The sequence below is a fragment of the Heterodontus francisci genome, chromosome 40 (assembly GCF_036365525.1).
Source record: "Heterodontus francisci isolate sHetFra1 chromosome 40, sHetFra1.hap1, whole genome shotgun sequence".
Lineage (NCBI taxonomy): Eukaryota > Metazoa > Chordata > Chondrichthyes > Heterodontiformes > Heterodontidae > Heterodontus > Heterodontus francisci.
In genome coordinates, this window is record NC_090410.1 from 12907512 (window position 1) to 12925061 (window position 17550).

At 46.2% G+C, this 17550-nt stretch overlaps 1 protein-coding gene across 1 annotated transcript in view; it reads right to left on the reverse strand.

The window, feature by feature from the left end:
* Window positions 1-15582, reverse strand: part of LOC137353094 (N-acetyllactosaminide beta-1,3-N-acetylglucosaminyltransferase 2-like) — an 81282-nt gene extending 65700 nt beyond the window's left edge. Inside the window, exon 1 of the mRNA XM_068019078.1 lies at window positions 15565-15582. The gene's annotated coding sequence lies outside the window, so the exon portion shown is untranslated. The remainder of the gene's footprint in view (window positions 1-15564) is intronic.
* Window positions 15583-17550: the final 1968 nt, after the last annotated feature.

Sequence of the window (17550 nt, forward strand, 5' to 3'; positions counted from 1 at the left end):
CCTTCGGCCCATCGTGTCTGTGCTGGCCATCAAGCACCTATCTATTCTAATCCCATTTTCCAGCACTTGGCCCGTAGCCTTGTATGCTATGGCGTTTCAAGTGCTCATCTAAATATTTCTTAAATGTTGTGAGGGTTCCTGCCTCTACCACCCCTTCAGGCTGTGTGTTCCAGATTCCAACCACCCTCTGGGTGAAACATTTTTTCCTCAAATCCCCTCTAAACCTCCTGACCCTTACCTTAAATCTATGCCATGATGTTGAGCTCTTCTTCCATTGCCTTCACCTCCGGGCTCACCTCTTTGACCAGGAGTCCTACCTCCAACCAGCGGACCCATTCACCCACCTCCAGCGTTCTCCCTTCGCCTGGACCCCTCCCTCCAGCCTCTTACCCGTTCTTGATCTTTTCATTGAAAACTGTCAGCAAGACATCAGCCATCTCAATTTCTCTGCCCCTCTCACTCACTCTAACCTGTCCCCCGCTGACCTGTTCTCTCAGGTCTAACCCTACATTGTCATCAAATCTGCAGATAAGGTTGGTGCTGTTGTTGTCTGCCGTACCGACCTCTACCTTGCAGAGGCTCAGCGCCAACTCTCAGACACTTCTTCCTACTTCTCCCTGGACCGTGACCCCACCACCAAACGTCAAGCTACTGTCCACAGAACTGTCACTGATCTCATCTCCTCTGGAGATCTTCCCTCTACAGCTTCCAACCTCATAGTCCCACAACCCCGGACAGCCCGCTTCTACCTCCTTCCTAAAATCCACAAACAGGACCTGGCAGACCCATTGTTTCAGCCTGCTCCTGCCCCATTGAACTTATTTCTTCCTATCTTGACTCTATCTTTTCTCCCCTGGTCCAGTCTCTTCCCACCTACATCCTCTTCTGACACCCGACGTCATTTTGACAATTTCCAGTTTCCTGGCCCTAACTGCCTCCTCTTCACTATGGACGTCCAATCTCTCTACACCTCCATCCCCCAACAGGATGGTTTGAGGGCTCTCCGCTTCTTCCTTGAACAGAGGCCCAACCAGTCCTCATCCACCACCACCCTCCTCTGCCTGGCTGAACTTGTTCTCACATTAAACAACTTCTCCTTCAACTCCACTTACTTCCTTCAAGTAAAAGGTGTTGCTACGGGTACCCGCATGGGCCCTAGTTATGCCTGTCTTTTTGTGGGATATGTCAAACATTCCTTGTTCCAGTCCTACTCAGGCCCCCTCCCCCAACTCTTTTTCCGGTACATTGATGACTGTATTGGTGCCGTTTCCTGCTCCCGCCCTGAACTGGAAAACTTTATCAACTTTGCTTCTAATTTCCACCCTTCTCTCACCTTTACATGGTCCATCTCTGACACTTCCCTTCCCTTCCTCGACTTCTCTGTCTCCATCTCTGGGGATAGGCTGTCTATTAATATTCATTATAAGCCCACCGACTCCCACAGCTACCTCGACTACACTTCTTCACACCCTGCCTCCTGTAAGGACTCCATTCCATTCTCCCAGTTTCTCCATCTCTGACGCATCTGCTCTGATGATGCTACCTTCCATGACAGCACTTCTGACATGTCTTCCTGTTTCCTCAACCGAGGATTCCCCCGCCACTGTGGTTGACAGGGCCCTCGACCGTGTCCGGCCCATTTCCCGCACCTCTCCCCTTTCTCCTTCCACTCCCTCCCAGAACCCTGACAGGGTTCCCCTGGTCCTCATTTTCCACCCCACCAGCCTCCATATCCAAAGGATCATCCTCCGCCATTTCCGCCACCTCAAGTGTGATGCCACTACTAAACGCACCTTCCCATCCTCTCCCCTGTCAGCATTCCAAAGGGATCAGTCCCTCCTCAACACCCTCCTCCACTCCTCCATTAACCCCACCACCTCGTCCCCTTCCCACGGCACTTTCCCCTGCAATCACAGTAGGTGTAATACCTGCCAATTTACCTCCTCTCTGCTCACTATCCTAGGCCCCAAACACTCCTTTCAGGTGAAGCAGTGATTTACTTGTACTTCTTTCAATTTAGTATACTGTATTCGCTGCTCACAATGTGGTCTCCTCTACACTGGGGAGATCAAACGCAGATTGGATGACCGCTTTGCAGAACACCTCCGCTCAGTCCGAAAGCATGATCCCAAGCTTCCGGTTGCTGGCCATTTCAATACTCCCCCCTGCTCTCATGCCCACATCTCCGTCCTGGGATTACTGCAGTGTTCCAGTGAACATCAACGCAAGCTCGAGGAACAGCATCTCATTTACTGATTAGGCATGCTACAGCCTGCCGGACTGAACATTGAGTTCAATAATTTCAGACCATGACGGGCCCCCCTTTTTATTTTTAGTTATTTTTTTCTTTTTTATGTGTTTATTTTATTTTAGTTTGTTTAGTTTGTTTCTACTGTGCCTACCCACTCTTTTTTCATGCTTGTGCTTGGGGTCAGGCTGTTCAGTTTTCTGTCAATTAACACCCTCTCTGTACTAAAGCTTTGTCTTTCACCACACCACTAACATGCCGTTTGCCTTTGCTCCATGACCTTCTGGTCAGTTATTCTCTGTGACCCTGTCCTATCTTTTGTTATCTCTTGCCCCACCCCCACTTTACTTGCTTAAAACCTATTACATTTCTGGCTCTGCCAATTCTGATGAAGGGTCACTGACCTGAAATGTTAACTCTCTTCATGGATGCTGCCAGACCTGCTGAGTATTTCCAGCATTTCTTGTTTTTATTTGATTTCCAGCATCTGCAGTATTTTGCTTTTATTTAAATCTATGCCCCCTGGTTATCTGCTAAGGGAAAAAAGTTTCTTCCTATCTAACCTATCAATGCCCTTCATAATTTTGTATACCTCAATCAGGTACCCCCTCAGCCTTCTCTGCTCTTAGGAAAACAACCCTAGCCTATCCAGTCTCTCTTCATAGCTGAAATGCTCCAGCCCAGGCAACATCCTGGTGAATCTCCTCTGCACCCTCTCCAGTGCAATCACATCCTTCCTATGGTGTGGTGACACTATATTCAATGCCTCGGCTAATTAAGGCAAGTATCCCATATGCTTTCCTAACCACCTTATCTACCAACCTTTCTCCCCCCACTTGAATGGCAATCTGAACCACAGTGCTGTGGTCAGTTCGCTCATCCTCCCTGCAGTCTGTGCCCTCGTCCACACTGGGAGCAAGAATCTTGTACCTATTGGATAAAGGCACTGGCTGAGGCTCCTCCAAAGCTAAATTTCTGGATCCCCATATCTGCCTCACTCACAGTCACACCCTCCTGTCTCTGACCATGGTCCACATTTGATGTAATTAATCTAAGGGCTGTGACTGTCTCCTGAAACACAGTGTCCAGGTAACTCTCCCCCTCCCTGATGTGTCGCAGTGTCCGCAGCTCGGACTCCAGCTCAATAACTCTGAGCCGAAGGTCCCCGAGCAGCCAACACCTGCTGCAGATGTGGCCACAGTGGATCGCACGGGCATCCACCAGCTCCTACATACTACAGCTGCAACACATCGCCTGCCCAGCCACCTCTATTCTATTTAAGTAATTAATATGGATGTTTCAGCTGTAATGATGTCTCCTGATTTAAACCACTTGGCCAATCAAAAGAGACACGGAAGAGATACCCACCAATCACCTACCTGTTTTCCTGTGACATCACATTTCGGCTCTGACAGGTAGAAGGGGTTCTCTGTCGCCGGTTTTTATCTCCTCCCACTGCTGCCCTTCTCACGCAGGTCCGCTCTCCGTGTGCTAATCAAAAGCTATAGCATACAAAGCGGCGAAAACTAGTGATAGGTCACAGGAGCCAATCAAGGATAGTAGTGGGAAGTTGTGTGTGGAATCAGAGGAGATAGGGGAAGTGTTAAATGAATATTTTGCGTCAGTATCTACAGTAGAGAAAGAAAATGTTGTTGAGGAGAATACTGAGATTCAGGCTACTAGGCTAGATGGGATTGAGGTTCACAAGGAGGAGGTGTTATCAATTTTGGAAAGTGTGAAAATAGATAAGTCCCCTGGGCCAGATGGGATTTATCCTAGGATTCTCTGGGAAGCTAGGGAGGAGATTGCAGAGCCTTTGTCCTTGATCTTTATGTCGTCATTGTCGACAGGAATAGTGCCGGAAGACTGGAGGATAGCAAATGTTGTCCCCTTGTTCAAGAAGGGGAGTAGAGACAGCCCTGGTAATTATAGACCTGTGAGCCTTACTTCGGTTGTGGGTAAAATGTTGGAAAAGGTTATAAGAGACAGGATGTATAATCATCTTGAAAAGAATAAGTTCATTAGAGATAGTCAGCACGGTTTTGTGACGGGTAGGTCGTGCCTCACAAACCTTATTGAGTTTTTCGAGAAGGTGACCAAACAGGTGGATGAGGGTAAAAGCAGTGGATGTGGTGTATATGGATTTCAGTAAGGCGTTTGATAAGGTTCCCCACGGTAGGCTATTGCAGAAAATACGGAAGTATGGGGTTGAAGGTGATTTAGAGCTTTGGATCAGAAATTGGCTAGCTGAAAGAAGACAGAGGGTGGTGGTTGATGGCAAATGTTCATCCTGGAGTTTAGTTACTAGTGGTGTACCGCAAGGATCTGTTTTGGGGCCACTGCTGTTTGTCATTTTTATAAATGACCTGGAAGAGGGTGTAGAAGGGTGGGTTAGTAAATTTGCAGATGACACTAAGGTCGGTGGAGTTGTGGATAGTGCCGAAGGATGTTGTAGGGTACAGAGGGACATAGATAGACTGCAGAGCTGGGCTGAGAGATGGCAAATGGAGTTTAATGCGGAAAAGTGCGAGGTGATTCACTTTGGAAGGAGTAACAGGAATGCAGAGTACTGGGCTAATGGGAAGATTCTTGGTAGTGTAGATGAACAGAGAGATCTTGGTGTCCAGGTGCACAAATCCCTGAAGGTTGCTACCCAGGTTAATAGGGCTGTTAAGAAGGCATATGGTGTGTTAGCTTTTATTAGTAGGGGGATCGGGTTTTGGAGCCACGAGGTCATGCTGCAGCTGTACAAAACTCTGGTGAGACCGCACCTGGAGTATTGCGTGCAGTTCTGGTCACCGCATTATAGGAAGGATGTGGAAGCTATGGAAAGGGTGCAGAGGAGATTTACTAGGATGTTGCCTGGTATGGAGGGAAGGTCTTATGAGGAAAGGCTGAGGGACTTGAGGTTGTTTTCGTTGGAGAGAAGGAGGAGGAGAGGTGACTTAATAGAGACATATAAGATAATCAGAGGGTTAGATAGGGTGGATAGTGAGCGTCTTTTTCCTTGGATGGTGATGGCAAACACGAGGGGACATAGCTTCAAGTTGAGGGGTGATAGATATAGGACAGATGTGAGAGGTAGTTTCTTTACTCAGAGAGTAGTAAGGGCGTGGAACGCCCTGCCTGCAGCAGTAGTAGATTCGCCAACTTTAAGGGCATTTAAGTGGTCATTGGATAGACATATGGATGAAAATGGAATAGTGTAGGTCAGATGGTTTCACAGGTCGGCGCAACATCGAGGGCCAAAGGGCCTGTACTGCGCTGTAATGTTCTAATTCTAATTCTAATTCTAGGATTGGGAATTTTTAGGAACCAGCAGCAGGTGACCAAAAAGCTAATAAAGAGGGAGAAAATTGATCATGAAAGTAAATTGGCAAGAAGTATAAAAACGAACAGCAAGAGCTTCTACAGGTATATAAAAAGAAAGAGAGTAGCTAAAGTGAGCGTGAGACCCTTGGAGGATGTGACTGGAGAATTGATAACGGGGAACAGGGAAATGGCAGATAATTTAAACCAATATTTTGCATTGGTCTTCACAGTGGAGGACACTATAAACATCCCACAGATATCAGATAAGCAAGGAGCTAATGGGAGGAAAGATCTTGTCACAGTCTCTAACACGAGGGACAAAGTGTTTGACAAACTAATGGGACTAAAGGCAGACAAGTCGCCAGGACCTGATGGCCTGCATCCAAGGGTTTTCAAGGAAGTGGCTGCAGAGATAGTGGAGGCATTGGTCGAAATATTCCAGAAGTCACTGGATTACTGGAGGGTCCCAGCGGATTGGAAAACCGCTAAATGTGACACTCCTGTTCAAGACGGGAGGGAGACAAAAAGCAGGAAACTATAGGCCAGTCAGCCGAACATCGGTCATTGGGAAAATGCGAGAGTCCATTGTTAAGGAAGAAACAGCAGGACATTTAGAAAAGCTTAACGTAATCAAACAGAGTCAACATGGTTTTGTGAAAGGGAAATCATGTTTGACAAATTTGCTAGAGTTCTTCGAGGATATAACAAGCAGAGTGGATAAAGGGGAACCGGTAGATGTAGTGTATTTAGATTTCCAAAAGGCATTCGATAAGGTGCCACATGAAAGATTACTGCACAAGATAGGAGATCACGGTATTGAGGGTAATGTATTAGCTTGGATTGGGGATTGATTAATTCACAGAAGACAGAGAGTTGGGATTAATGGGCCATTTGCAGGTTGGAAAGACGTAACTAGTGGAGTGCCACAAGGATCAGTCCTAGGGCCTCAATTATTTACTATCTATATTAATGACTTGGAGGAGGGGGCAGAGTGTAATATATCCAAATTTGCTGATGATACAAAAATAGATGGGAGGGCATGTGATGAGGACACAAGGAATCTGCAAGGGGATATAGATAGGTTGAGTGAGTGGGCAAAAACTTGGCAGATGGAGTTTAATGTAGGAAAGTGTGAGTCATGCACTTTGTTAGGAAGAATCAAAAGGCAGACTGTTATTTAAATGGAGAGAGACTTCAAAAAAGTGCAGCACAGAGGGATCTGGGTGTTCTTGTGCATGAAACACAAAAAGTTAGCATGCAGGTGCAGCAAGTAATTAAGAAGGCAAATGGAATTTTAGCCGTTATTGCTAGGGGGTTGGAGTTTAAAAATAGGAAAGTCTTGTTAGAACTGTATAGGGCATTGGTAAGGCCACACCTGGAGTACTGTGTACAGTTTTGGTCCCCGTATTTAAGAAAGGATATACTGGCATTGGAGGCAGTTCAAAAGAGATTCATTAGGCTGATTCCTGGGATGAAGGGGTTGACTTATCAAGAACAGCTAAACAGGTTAGGCCTTTATTCATTAGAGTTTAGAAGAATGAGGGGTGAACTTATTGAAACATACAAGATTCTGAGGGGGCATCACAGGGTAGATGTTGAGATGATGTTTCCAGTAGTGGGGGAATCTCGAACTAGGGGACATAGTTACAGAATAAGGGGACACTCATTTAAAACTGAGATGCAAAGGAATTTCTTCTCTCAGAGGGTAGTGAATGTCTGGAATTCTCTACCCCAGAGAGTTGTGGAGACTAGAACACTGAAAGTATTTAAAGAGGAGGTAGACAGATTTTTGGAATATCGGGAAGTTGAGGGCTATGAGGAGCTGGCACAAAAGAGGAGTTGAGGTCTGGGACAGATCAGTCATGATCTTATTGAATGGTGGGGCAGGCTTGAAGGACCGAATGGCCTACTCCTGCTCCTATTTCTTATGTTCTTATGTTCTCACACAATGACCATCTCCAACAAGAGAGAATCTAACCATCTCCCCTTGACATTCAATGGCATTAGCATCGCCAAATCTCCCACCATCCACATCCTGGGGATTACCATTGACCAGAAGCTTAACTGGAACAGCCATATAAATGCTGTGGCTACAACAACAAGTCTGAGAGCAGCAAGTAACTGACCTCCTGACTCCCTAAAATCTGACCTGGCACAAGTCAGGAGTGTGATGGAATACTCTCCACTTACCTGGATGGGAGCAACCCAACAATACTCAAAAAACTCAACACCATCCAGGACAAAGCAGCCCACTTGATCGGCACCCCATCCACATTAAACATTCACTTCCTTCACCACTGGGGCACAGCAGCTGCAGTGTGTACCAACTACAAGATGTACTACAGCAACTTGCCAAGGCTTCTTTGACAGTACCTTCCAAACCCGCAACCTCTAACACCTAGAAGGACAAGGGCGGCAGATGCATGGAAACACCAGCACCTGCAACTTGCCCTCCAAGCCACACACCATCCTGACTTGGAACTATATCGCCGTTCCTTCACTGTTGCTGGGTTAAAGTCCTGGAACTCCCTTCCTAACAGCACTGTGGGTGTGCCTACACCACATGGACTGCAGCGGTTCAAGAAGTCAACTCACCACCGCCTGCTCAAAGGCAATTAGGGATGGGCAATAAATTCTGGCCATGCCAGCGTCACCCACATCCCATGAAAGAACAAAAAAAATCCCAGTGAACCACAGATGAATCAACTTTGGATGGGGAAATGGTTGATTGCAACATTAGCAGCCTGGGGCAGATATGACCCATCCACAAAGGTTATTGCTGTATGTACAGACTTCCCAAAAGCTCTGACCTTTCGAGAAAGATCATGGACATAATAACACTACACACCCAGGTGCAGAGACCTGCCCCCACCACAGTTAGTTACAGATATTTTTAGGGTCCCTGTGTGGTCCAGTGGATGAACGACAGAAAGACTTGCATTCGTATAGCCCCTTTTACAAATTCAGGATGTCCGAAAGCTCTTTACAGCCAATGAAGCACTTTTTGAAGTGTAGTCACTGTTGTGATGTAGGAATTGCTATAATGATGGATGAGATTGGAGAGCGGACATAATGATTTATTGTGTAGTGCAGCCATAACTATTGGGAAGGGTGTCTGATTAAACTTGAATTTTGTTTGCTTCCATGCCGATATATGGTAAACAATGGATTTAACTCACAGTCAATAGTCAGAGCTTGGGCTGGGGACCGGTGCTCAGGACCCTGGCTTAGAGTTCTCTCCTCCCTTTTACTGTAATTGTGTGATCTCTGTGGAAGAGCATTGGGAGGAAGGAGAGCGCTTTGTAAATGCCCTCAATGACTGTTCCTGGGACCCACATAAACTGAAGCCCTGGAATTGCATTTATCTCATGATCAGTATGGGTTTGGCACAACAGAATATCTGCAGGAGGTAAGCCTTAAGTGATCCATAGCTGTCTCTGATTTCTCTGCCTTTATCACAGACGACCTGGGTTCACGCAAAACTCAGATAATTCTCTGATAAGCATTCTGAAGCTCACTGATTTATCATCTTCGCACAGATGGGATCGTCAAACTGTGACAAACAATATCCCACAATACTAAACAGTGGTTTACACAGAAGTGGTGAGAGGGCATTTGTCGAGCATTCCGGCCTCTGATCGGCTGACTTGTGCGATGAATGTGGGACAATGGGATTAGTTTGGGATTGATACAGGGCCATGAGGAAAGAGCAGGGCAGTGGGATGAGTCTGGGATTGGCACAGGTCTGCCCTCTCAGGTGGACGTAAAAGATACAATGGTACTATTTCGAAGCAGAACAGGGGGAGTTCTCCCCATTGTCTTGGCCAGTATTCATCCTTCAGCCAACATCTAAAAACGGGTTATCTGGTCACTACTTTGTCGCTATTTGTGGGAGCTTGCTGTGCACAAATTGGCTGCTGCATTTCCTACATTACAACAGCGACTACACTACAAAAAGTACGTCATTGTCTATAAAGGGCTTTGGGATGTCCTGAAGTTGTGAAAGGTGCTATAGAAATGCAAGGTCTTACACTGTGCCGGCCTATGTCCAAAACCAACCTTTAAAAATCTTCACGAAGAGGAGTTAACGACGTTAGGCAGAAGACCTGAGGAAGGGTCGTAAATCTGAAACGTCTTCTGCCAGATTCGTGTTCCTCCACAGACATTACCTAATATCATATAAAATTTATGACGCGGAAGGAGGCCATTTGGCCCACCGTGTCTGTGCCAGCCAAAAGAGTTATCCAGCCCAATCTCACTTTCCAGCTCTTGGTCCGTAGCCCCGTCTGTTAGGGCACCTCAAGTGCATTTTCAAGTATTTTTGAAAAGGCGATGAGGGTTTCTGCCTCTATCACCCTTTCAGGCAGTGAGTTCCAGACCCCCACCATCCTCAGGGTGAAAAAATATTTTGACTCCCCTCCAATTCTGTCAAATTACTTCAAATCTATGCCCCCTTGTTATTGGCCATTCTGCTAACAGAAAGAGGTCTTTCTTATCCACTCTATCTAAGCCGCTCATAATTGTATACACCTCAATTAAATCTCCCCTTTGTTCCAAAGTAAACAACTTCAACCTATCCAGTCTTTCCTCATAGCTAATAATCTCTATTCCTGACAACGTCCTGGTAAATCCCCTCTATAGCCTCTCCAGCGCGATCACATCCTTCCTGTAATGCAGTGACCGGAACTGTGTGCAGTTCTCTAGCTGCGTCTAATTAGTGTTTTATACAGTTCTAGCATAACCGCCCTGCGCTTATATGCTAGGCCTTGGCCTGACCAGCTGAGCATTTCCAGCATTCGCTGTTTTTCTTTACAGCTTTACAGCTGACTTAGGGTTTAAAATCAGCAGCTGCTTCTCCTCTACTTGACTGGAAGGTTCATCATTCCTATTCTTAGATGCTGGATCATTGTTCGATGTCAATGCCAGGGCTCCCATTGTGAATGTGTCACTGTGATACTGATTTGTAAATGATTCCTTGGCCTTCAGGCAGACTCGGGCATTGTTTCGCTCAGAATTTCAGTTTCCTGTCATTTATGGCATGGGAATGCAGCCATTTTATGTTCTAAAGAATTTTGGCCTGATACAAACACTTAACATACTCGCTCCAAATTCCTCTTAATATTCTAATGCAGGCAATAATCCATTTAAAACGTAACCTTTTGAAATAAACCGTCAAGATTTATCCTGAGACTATGATCCATAGCTCTAGGCGCTCCAGTTAGGGGTCTAGAATGAGGGGAAACATCCTTTTCAGAAACTACTCTGTCAAGCCTTCTAAGTACTTCATACATTTCGATAAGATCACCTCTAATTGTTCTAAACTTGAGAATAATTAGGTGTTTGGGGTTCGGTGAAGGACTTGAGGTTTGTGTGTTTCCCCCCTGTCCTGTCTGCATCCTGCCGAGATCCTCTACATGTTAATGACTTGTCTCTGAATGGCAGAGGTGCTTCTACAGTCTGCTAATCTTGGTGAGGTTGGTGCTGCAAAGCTTGGGGTCAGGTCGAGGCTAGATTGAAATTTGTGTTTTCAAACCTGTCCATGGCCTCGTCCCTCTCTATCTCTGTAACCTTCGCCAGTCACACAACCCTCCAAGATAGCTGCGCTCCTCTTATTCTGGCCTCTTGAGCAACCCCGAATTGAATTGTTCCACCATTGATGGAACCATTCCCGTAGCTGCAATGGCCCGAAGCTCTGGGATTCTCTCCCTAAGCATTTCCACCTCACTCTCCTCCTTTAAGACGCTCTGCAAAACCTAGCTCTTTGACCAAGCTTTCGGATATCTGCCCTAATATCTCCCTGTGTGGCTTGGGTACAAATTGATAACACTCCTATGAGGTGTCTTGGGGCATTTTGCCATTTTAAAAGTGCCATATAAATGCAAGTTGTTGTTGGTTGAGGGGCAGATCGAGGGTCCGGAAGTAGGGAAGGCTAATTATAACAATGTTAGGCAGGAACTGAAGAATTTAGATTGGGGGCGGCTGTTTGAGGGTAAATCAACATCTGACATGTGGGAGTCTTTCAAACGTCAGTTGATTAGAATCCAGGACCAGCATGTTCCTGTGAGGAAGAAAGACAAGTTTGGCAAGTTTCGGGAAGCTTGGATAACACGGGATATTGTGAGCCTAGTCAAAAGTTAGCACTGCAGCCTCACAGCTCCAGGGACCCGGGTTCGATTCCAGGTACTGCCTGTGTGGAGTTTGCAAGTTCTCCCTGTGTCTGCGTGGGTTTTCTCCGGGTGCTCCGGTTTCCTCCCACAAGCCAAAAGACTTGCAGGTTGACAGGTAAATTGGCCATTATAAATTGTCACTAGTATAGGTAGGTGGTAGGGAAATATAGGGACAGGTGGGGATGTTTGGTAGGAATATAGGATTAGTATAAATGGGTGGTTGATGTTCGGCACAGACTCGGTGGGCCGAAGGGCCTGTTTCAGTGCTGTATCTCTAATCTAATCTAATCTAATCTAAAAAGAAAAAGGAAGCATTTGTAAGGGCTGGAAGGCTAGGAACAGACAAAGCACTTGAGGAATATAAAGACAGTAGGAAGGAACTTAAGCAAGGAGTTAGGAGGGCTAAAAGGGGTCATGAAAAGTCATTGGCAAACAGGATTAAGGAAAATCCCAAGGCTTTTTATACATATATAAAGAGCAAGAGGGTAACCAGGGAAAGGGTTGGCCCACTCAAGGACAGAGATGGGAATCGATGTGTGGAGCCAGAGGAAATGGGCGAGGTGCTAAATGAGTACTTTGCATCAGTATTCACCAAAGAGAAGGACTTGGTGGATGATGAGCCTAGGGAAGGGAGTGCAGATAGTCTCAGTCATCTCACTATCAAAAAGGAGGAGGTGTTGGGTGTCTTGCAAAGCATTAAGGTAGATAAGTCCCCAGGGCCTGATGGGATCTACCCCAGCATACTGAGGGAGGCAAGGGAAGAAATTGCTGGGGCCTTGACAGAAATCTTTACATCCTCATTGGCTACAGGTGAGGTCCCAGAGGACTAGAGAATAGCCAATGTTGTTCCTTTGTTTAAGAAGGGTGACAAGGATAATCCAGGAAATTATAGGCCGGTGAGCCTTACGTCAGTGGTAGGGAAATTATTAGAGAGGATTCTTCGGGACAGGATTTACTCCCATTTGGAAACAAACTAACTTATTAGCGAGAGACAGCATGGTTTTGTGAAGGGGAGGTCGTGTCTTACTAACTTGATTGAGTTTTTTGAGGAAGTGACGAAGATGAATGATGAGGGAAGGGCAGTGGATGTTATCTATATGGACTTTGGTAAAGCCTTTGACAAGGTCCCGCATGGCAGACTGGTACAAAAGGTGAAGTCACACGGGATCAGAGGTGAGCTGGCAAGATGGATACAGAACTGGCTCGGTCATAGAAGACAGACGGTATCAGTGGAAGGCTGCTTTTCTGAATGGAGGAATGTGACTAGTGGTGTTCCGCAGGGATCAGTGCTGGGACCTTTGCTGTTTGTAGTATATATAAATGATTTGGAGGAAAATGTAGCTGGTCTGATTAGTAAGTTTGCGGACGACACAAAGGTTGGTGGAGTTGCGGATAATGATGAGGATTGTCAGAGGATACAGCAGGATATAGATCGGTTGGAGACTTGGGCGGAGAAATGGCAGATGGAGTTTAATCCGGACAAATGTGAGGTAATGTATTTTGGAAGGTCTAATGCAGGTGGGAGGTATACAGTAAATGGCAGAACCCTTAGGAGTATTGACAGGCAGAGAGATCTGGTCCACAGGTCACTGAAAGTGGCAACGCAGGTGGATAAGGTAGTCAAGAAGGCATACGGCATGCTTGCCTTCATCGGTCGGGGCATAGAGTATAAAAATTGGCAAGTCATGTTGCAGCTGTACAGAACCTTAGTTAGGCCACACTTAGAATATTGCCTACAATTCTGGTCGCCACACTACCAGAAGGACGTGGAGGCTTTGGAGAGGGTACAGAGAAGGTTTACCAGGATGTTGCCTGGTCTGGAGGGCATTAGCTATGAGGAGAGGTTGGAAAAACTCGGATTGTTTTCACTGGAATGACAGAGGTGGAGGGGCAACATGATAGAGGTTTACAAAGGGATGAGCGGCATGGACAGAGTGGATAGTCAGAAGCTTTTTCCCAGGGTGGAAGAGTCAGTTACTAGGGGACATAGGTTTAAGGTGCGAGGGGCAAAGTTTAGAGGGGATGTGCGAGGCAAGTTTTTTTACACAGAGGGTGGTGAGTGCCTGGAACTTGCTGCCGGGGAGGTGGTGGAAGCAGATACGATAGCGACGCTTAAAGATACATCTTGACAAGTACATGAATAGGAAGGGAATAGAGGGATATGGGCCCCGGAAGTGCAGAAGGTGTTAGTTTAGGCAGGCATCAAGATTGGCACAGGCTTGGAGGGCCGATTGGCCTGTTCCTGTGCTGTACTGTTCTTTGTTCTTTGTTCATGTAGCAGGCTCAAGGTGTTGCAGTGGCATGACGAGCAAAGACAATGTGCATGTATAACTACCATGTTATAGCAGGTAGATGGTGTTTAGATGGACATATCTGCAATATGCAATGGGGAGCGTAATATTAAACAGGGTACAATGTTTTCATTACTGATTCAGATGTAGGAAAACATCCTGCCCATTCATTCTCAGCCTTCCAGAATACCAACCCTCCATTACAGCAACCAGCTGTTTGTTAAAGGGGTCCAGGGTCCTTCCAGCCAGCCCCCCCAGCTGTTGCTCACCCTCTGTGTAAAGAAAGACTTGACAACATCAGTCTTAAACATGCCCTCCATAACCTCTGACCCTGTGCCCTCTTGCTCTGCTGTCCCGACAGGTTTAAAAGTGTTGCTCCATCCCATTAAGTACAGGCGCTAAAATCGACCTGTTTTCCCCTTCACATTTTAGGCTATTTCTTTCCGAAGATGCTCATTAAACATTTTCGTGACGAGCTCAGTCTGATATTCACCGGAAACCCCAGACGGATTCAGGTTTGAGATGGCTTTGAGTCCCACACTGTCAGAGATGCCCTCTTTCAGATGAGATATCCGCTCTCAGGGGGTATAAAAGATCCTGTGACGCTATTTTATGAATGGTAGGAGAGTTCTCCCCAGTGTCCTGGCCAATCTTTACACTAAAAAACAGATGACCAACCAACATCACTAAAAAACAGATGATCTAGTCATTATTATATTGCTGTTTATGGGAGTTTGCTGGGTGCAAACTGGCAACAGGAATACTTCAGGAAAAGGGCTTCATTGGCCATGAGGCCCTTTAAGATGCCCTGATCATCCGGAAGATGCTGTATTAATGCAAGTTCTTTCTTATTTACAGTTAAGGGGAGAACAAACAGACCAATTGTGGTTCCCGGTTGCAACCCAGGGATTCCTGCAGGAAAAAGTGCACGTGTGTGGGCAATCAGGCGAGGCCAATCCCTGTCGAATAGCCCACTGTCTGGGCTCGCACACTGGAGGGCAACACGCACCAGTAGCCCCAGTGGGAACCTTGAGAAGAGGGAAGGATGTGGCCCTTAAAAAAGCCCGGTTCGGTAATTTTCCAAGGATCCTATTTTAATGCAGGTTTCTTGAGTTGCTCTGTGTTCAAGGCCAGCGGCACACATCAAAATGCGGGGGTATCGCATTCCAAATTGGCAGCAGACCCGGCCTCACAGTCAAGCCTGAGGCCACTGGTCGCAGGCTAGCAGCGATACAGGAAATCCAGCTGGGGTGTTGGGAGCTGCGATAGATGTGATCCAAACAGCACCACAAACAGCCCAGTATTTGAATGTGTGTCAGGAAAGGGCTAGGCATATTTACACAACAGCAGAGGATTCGTCACCTGACCCCTGCTGGCAGACACTGTTTGTGGGAGCATTTTAAATACTTATTGATTGCTCAGAAACTTGGCTCAATGCTCTGGGAGGGTGCCACTGCTTGATTCAGCAAGTGGAAAACAGCTCATGTTAAAGCCAGCCTGCCTTTTCAAAAAAAAAAAGAAACTATTTAAATTCACTTCCACTAACCTCCTCCCCGTTTCCATCAGCGGCAGTCTGACCTGCTTCCTTCCCTCTCCCCCCCCCCACCCTCTTCCGACTCAGGACTCCTGTTGGGGTCCTGGCTCGGTCGGTGGGGAGGTGACATTCTTCACGTGTGAGCCTACTCGGAGTGAAATCAGCATCCCCGCCCCTTCCCATCCCCCCGCTTTAATTCGGCACGGGAAAGAGGAGGGAGAATAAGGAAAGATCTGCATTCCTATAGCGCCGTTCACAACCTTAGGACACCCCACAGCACTTTAGAGCCAATGAGGTACTTTTGAAGTGCAGTCACTGTTGTAATGTAGGAAACGTGGCAGCCAATCAGTGTATGGCAAGATCCCACAAACATTGACCTGACGACATAATAATGACCCAGATAATCTGTTTTAGAGTTGTTGGTTGAGGGACACCAGGGTTTGGGGGTGGGGGAGGGGTTAGCAGAGAACTCCCCTGCTCTTCTTCAAAGTAGCGCCACAGGATCTTTAACTGTGCCTGAGAGGGCAGACCGTGAACAGCAATCTATCAATCTCAGATTTGCAATTAACAAGTGACCCAACAGCAATTGTTATTTGTGGAAGAGAGTTGCAAACTTCTACTCCCTTTGTGTGCAAAAGTGTTTCCTAAGTTCACTCCCACCGACCGAGCCAGAAGCCCAACAGGAGTCCCGAGTCGGAAGAGGGGGAGAGGGAAGGAAGCAGGTTAAATTTGTGCTGATGGGAACAGGGAGGAGGTTAGTTGAAGTGAACTTAAATATTTTCTTTTTTTTTTAAAAAAAAAGGCAGACTGGCTTTACCATGAGCTGTTATCCACTTGCTGAATCAAGCAGTAATCTTCTTGTGGCACCCTCCCAGAGCAAAAATATGTTAAATAAAAGAGGAAAGATGATCAATGAATGGGGGTTCCGGGTATACGGGTCATTTAAATGTCATGAACAACTGCAGAAAGTAATCAAAAGGGCTAATGGAATGCTGACCTTTATATCTGTACAAAGCCCTGGTTAGACCACATCTGGAATTACTGTCAGTAGTTCTGGGCCCCACACCTTAGGAAGAATATATTAACCTTGGAGGGAGTGTAGTGTAGATTTACCAGAATGATATCTTGACTCCAAGGCTTAAATTACAAAGAGAGATTACACAAACTAAGGTTGTGGTCCCTGGAATTTAGAAAGTTACAGGGTGATTTGATCAAAATTTTCATGATATTAAGGGTAACAGGGTAGATAGAGAGAAACTATTTCCACTGGTTCGGGAGTCTAGGACTAGGGGGCAGAGTCTAAAAAATTAGAGCCTGACCTTTCAGGAGTGAACTTAGGAAACACTTTTACACACAAAGGGAGTAGAAGTTTGGAACTCTCTTCCGCAAATAGCAATTGCTGTTGGGTCACTTGTTAATTTTAAATCTGAGATTGATAGATTGCTGTTAACCAAAGGGATTAAGGGATATGGAGCAAAAGCAGATAAATGGTGTTAGGTCGTAGATCAGCCTTGATCTCACTGAATGGCGGAACAGGCTCGAGGGGCTGAATGGCCTTCCCCCTGTTCCTATGACTTTCTCCACAGCGACATGGCAAACGCACGTGTATATATTTTTAAAATGAGGCTTCCTGACCCTTTCAGTTATTGTAGGCATCAGCTACACTGGGTCAGAATCCTGGATCTCCCTCCTTAACAGCAGTGTGGGAGCAGCTTTGTAAGAGGCTTCGTTCCGGTACCCCCTTACTACAGTTCTTGGACTTTGGGAATTACAAAAACAAAATTGCACACGACACAGGGTTAAGCTGAACCACATATTTATTTATTCAAAAAAACACAAAAACCCTCCTAACACCCTGTCACAAAGACCTCTAAACTAATTTAAAGGACACCACACCACACCTTGATTGGTTAGTCCGATTTAAATCCCTCCATGAATTAACCTTGGCGCTCACACAAACGCACAAGTCCCCAACACTTATAAAATAAACCTTTTCAA